General features: G+C 33.5%; 1 protein-coding gene across 5 annotated transcripts in view; it reads left to right on the top strand.

Annotated features, from left to right (window-relative positions):
- Positions 1-4,995, top strand: part of IMMP2L (inner mitochondrial membrane peptidase subunit 2) — a 474,976-nt gene that overhangs the window by 363,959 nt on the left and 106,022 nt on the right. The window lies entirely within an intron of this gene.

Below are 4,995 nucleotides of genomic sequence, written 5' to 3'. Positions count from 1 at the left end.
CTGAATCCTAAGTTAATGTTTAGACAGTTGGCTAGAAATTAAAACCAGCTGTTGTGTGCTGTGATCTCTACATTTTTTGTTTGTACTAACTGTCAGGCATGAAGGCACCAACATCATCTAATTAATGAGTTTAATTAGAATTGTGAAGAAATAATGGAATTAGGCACCTGTGACTTTAGTTATATATATAAAAAAATAAATTAGAGATACTTTTTAAAAAATTGAAAAGAAAAATTAATGGCATTTTTTCAGTCCTTTTATTCAGTAATTTATGTGTCTACTACTTGAAATTGTTTTAGGGATCTCTTTGGAGTAACGTGTATCAGATGTAAATATATTGGTAGACTTTCATTTCAAGCAAAACTCCTCTTTTATCCAACTTTCCTTGCTTGAACTTGTTAATAAACTGTCTCAAATAGACACAGTTTGAATTCAGTTTGGATGAATCTTGAATACCCTTCAAGACTTCCATCTGTGGAAGGCCATAAGATTTTATTCTAGACCAAAATTACCTGGGATGTGACACTGCAGTGAGGTTTCAGGACAGGGAGAGAAAATATGATGCCTCACTGTTCCGTGGGTAAACCCAGGTAAACACCTGTGTGCATGGTGAACAAGGTGTGTGTACCAGAATCCAGATAACTGTTATTATTTGACTTTGGGTTATTGACGAGTGACAGTGGGATCCTTTTTGGGAGATTTGGAGGCTCCCTACCCAAGAACAGGTAAGACGTGCAGGCAAGGAAAGTTATTCAGCCATATGCTCCATGGGCATTGTCGAGAACTCTAGGTACCGTCAAGTGTCAGTAGGGGTATGTGGATCCAGGTCAGATAGCATGGTGAGCTGACGACAAGATAGGTGTAGCCAGTGAATGAGAATTAAATGCGTTGTTTTGTAATATTTAGTTCAGCAACAACAGTATATTATCAGCTCATGTTTGTTAGGGACAGGCAGGAACCCATTTCTGACTACTTCAATTTTCTGTTAACCTACTGATCAGGATATATATTTTTTAATTCAGTTAATGTAGCTGTGACGGAGAAGACATTAAACAGTTAATGTTTTATAAAAGAAATCTATATAATTCACTGGACATTTCCCAATTAAAAAAAAAAAAAAAAAAAAAAAAAACAACAACAACAAAAAAAAACCTCTCTACAATCACATAAATATATAATGCTAAACAGAAAAAAATAACTGAAATATTTTACAAACCAAAATGCCTATTTTGAGAAGTGCTCTATGATAAAGGCTCCTGAAAGTGACATTCTGTATCTTTTGAAAGTTTATTCTTGGAATTATTTAAATGCTCCTTCAGGAAAGTCTGTATTACAACTGCTTTATTATATTTGTTTTTCTTTTGCATAATGATGTGTACTACTTTCACCATTTGTCAAGACATTTCAAGAGTAGTAATTCATACTATGGTGTACACTAATAATGCTGGAAAAAAATCACACCTGGAAGTTTCTTTTAAAAATATTTGTAGGCAGTTGAGGATCATATTATAGGTCATTTTAAATTTAAACATGATTTGAAATAATGTTTCCATTATTTCAATAATCCAAGAAATCCAAGGTTGAATTTCATTGTATGTAAGAGATGGGCAAACCTCAAAGAATGAAGTCTTTCAAAATTGTGATTTCAAAATTCAGTCTGAAATAGAATCACCAGTTCAAAAGTAGCTGTTTTCTTCAGTCTGATCGCTCTATGTGTTCATATCTCTTAACAGAAGCCATATGAAACATATTGTTTTTGTTTTAGGAGGAACCTTTTGAGATTAAGTACAGGCACATCCAACCTTTTTATGACTATAGCTATTGTTGCATGGGAAAGCAAACCATGCTTTATATGCAATAAACAAAACCAACCAATTCCTCCTCTTATTTAACTATTATTATTATTATTATTAATTATTTTGAGAAAGCTTGTAATGAATGGTATTTGCAATTTAAATTGTTCTCAGTTCTGCATTACATCTCCCAAATTCTGGTGTCATATTGCATTTAAAAAGGCCATTCTGATGGCATAACTCTATTTCCTTGAGCTTACATCAATTATTCCCGATTTTTCTCCACATGAAATATCCGTCTGATCAGTCTGATTTCATTATTACTATTACATCTTTATTACTATTTATTATTACTATTAAATATTTTTCCTAAATATTTGAAATAAAATAATGGTAATAGTTGGGAATTTGAATTCATAACTTTTATAATTGAAAACCACATTAATTAAATATCACTATCACAGACATTTTTGTTGTTTGCCTTTTTTTTGTTTGTTTTGTTTTGTTGTCTTTTTTTTTTTTTTCTAATGGCTTTACTTGACAGCTTCTTAATTATCTGTTTGATAGGAGTCTCCTTTAAAAATGAAAACATACTTTTAAAGGAAAAGTCTTTCTTTTCCTTTCACTTTCTTTTTTTACTTTTCCCTAACTTTAACAGAAGGAAGTATGTAAAGTTTCAGGCCTTCATTGTACAGAGAATAACATCTTTCCAGTTTCCATAAATAATAAAAATGCATCTTGAAAGCACTTATTAAGTTTCCACATTTTGTCTGTGCTGCCTAAAGCAGATTAGGAAATTTTAATACCTTTAGTTAGTGTTAAGCAATAATGAAGGTAGAACAATTAGCTTCTGTATGAGAGGTGTGTGGGTGGGGAATTATTTTGTACGTTTGGAGCTAGGCAGAGATATTGCCCAATTCTTTTAGCAGTCACAGGTCTACATGACTCTGATTCTGAGACAGTTAGAATTCAACAGTTGATTTTATAAGGTTAAAAATAAAACAAAAAACACCCAGCAAATGGAGTATTGTTCTAAGTGATGTGTTAAAACTTTTTGCACTTGCAAATGTCATTCTGACACATAGAACTCTACACAATCTCTTTAATAACTAAACTGTATGCAGTCATAGATCTTTTTCTCAGTCTTGAGTAAGTTATTTTAGTCTTTGCAGAGAAGACAATATTAAAAAATATGTTTTAAATGGCCCCTTTTTACCACCAAGCAAAGTATGTTTTCATTCTTGGCAGAACTGGTTAGACTGTGCTGAATATATATGGTGCTCCAACAGTACTTTGTTTAGCATGGCTACCTACTTCACACTCTGTGGGATGAGTAAAACTGGATCATCTGAATCTCAGCTAACTGCAGACTTCTTGGTGCCACTCCTGCCCCATAAAGAGGGCATATATATATATATATATATATATATATATATATATATATATATATATATCTTATTATATAATATAATTATATATATATATATTATTATATATTATATTATATACCTTGGTACCCTAGACATGGACAGAAGTGCCAGGTACCTGGACACCAAAATAGATGTGGTCAAAAGCACAACTAAAGTCTTATAAAGTCCAAGAGGAGTTTAACCCCCCTTCTTATTGCTACAGAATGCTGTAATCACCAAGCTGCAAGCATGTTCATGGTGACTCTGTGCCCTTTGCCCTTCCTTCATGAGCTGAGATGAGGATTGAAAGAGGTAGTTGAAGTTTAATTGAAAGCAACAGAGCAGGCAAAAAAAAAAAAAGAAAAGAAAAAAGAGAGAGAGAGAGAGATGAAAGACCTGTGATCACCCCAGAGGGTTTGGTTGTCTTAATGCAGATACCGTGTTAGAGAATCAAGAGAATCAAGATACCCTTGTTGATTACATCAAGAGTCTGGAGTGCTAGGTTGGTACAAAAAGTCTTTTTCTTCTTGACTGCATAATTTTCCATGGCTGCATGATGATGTGGCCTCAAAAGTTCAGTTTAATATTTCTCTTCATCCTCTCCTTTCTACCTAATATTTGGGGTTCAACTTGCCTTAAGGTTAGGAGGATACAGAAATCAGGATGTAAGAGGTTTAACCTGTAACCCATTAACATCTATCAGTGACAAAGTGGCAGTGCTGCTATGACTACCTCTATGAGCTCTTTCTGAAAAAATAAATAAAATACAGTGAGCTTGTCTCCATTCAGCATTTCTTCAGAAGATGAGTAGGCCAACAGGATTCTCTATGGTGATAGAAGCCATAATTTTGCCCCTAGGATACAAAGAATTTTCAAACTTTTTTTTTCCTGTCCTTCCTTCCTCCCTCTTGCAGGAGCGAGTGTAAGATGCACATTTGTTGGGAGGCTTACGTGGCCAGTGGTGCCCAACCTGAGGCTGAGAAACACACAGGGTAACTGAAGGGTAGGTTCTCTCTCTTGACAGTTTTGGTGGCAGAAGAAATGTCAGATGAACTGCTAGGTTAGAGGACTAGAGGCTGAGGAGAAAAAGAGTGAGTTTAAGCAAAAAAAAAATGTTTTGTAGAGAGCTTTATTTAACAATTGCAGATTCTATAGGCTGGAGGTTAACTGTTGAGTTGGCTTTTGAGTTCCATAAATTTTAATCTCAAAAAAAGTTAGATATTCTCTTCTCTTACGTAGGCCTAGACTTACTGAGAGGAAAACCTACCCATCTATGACCTTAAGAGGGAAAAGTCATTATACTCCTGCAGTAGGTCATTAAGTCCAAACCAATCTTGGTCTTATTTTGCAAGAAAAAAATAAAATTTGCAGTACTGTAAACAACAGTCTTAAGCTCTTTCAGAGTAGTCTAAAGCTAAAATTTTTCTCATCAATTTTCCCAATTAATTCATTATTAATAAAAAGATAACTGGGTGCAAGAATTAATCTTTTTGATAGCAGACCTTCTTTGGCCTTCATTTATCCTGTTCTTGCAGGTATAAAATTTCCAAATTGACAACGATAAAACGATAATAGGGTTTGGTAATTTTACTTAAATGACCTATAATAACTAGTAAGTTTTTACCTTGGTAAAACTATGAAGCAATGATAATGCATTTAAATGACTCCCATCTAATATCCCATCTATCTAATATAAGATATTATATTGCTAGTAGATTGTAATGATATTAACAAAAAACTGGCATGTTAATTTTTAATATAACTTGGTAGAGAAAAGTGAGTAGATAATGATG

Source organism: Anas acuta, chromosome 1 (assembly GCF_963932015.1).
Source record: "Anas acuta chromosome 1, bAnaAcu1.1, whole genome shotgun sequence".
In the NCBI taxonomy this organism is placed as follows: Eukaryota; Metazoa; Chordata; class Aves; order Anseriformes; family Anatidae; genus Anas; species Anas acuta.
The sequence above is the reverse complement of the archived record's forward strand: the minus strand, read 5'-3'. Positions and strand labels throughout refer to the sequence as shown.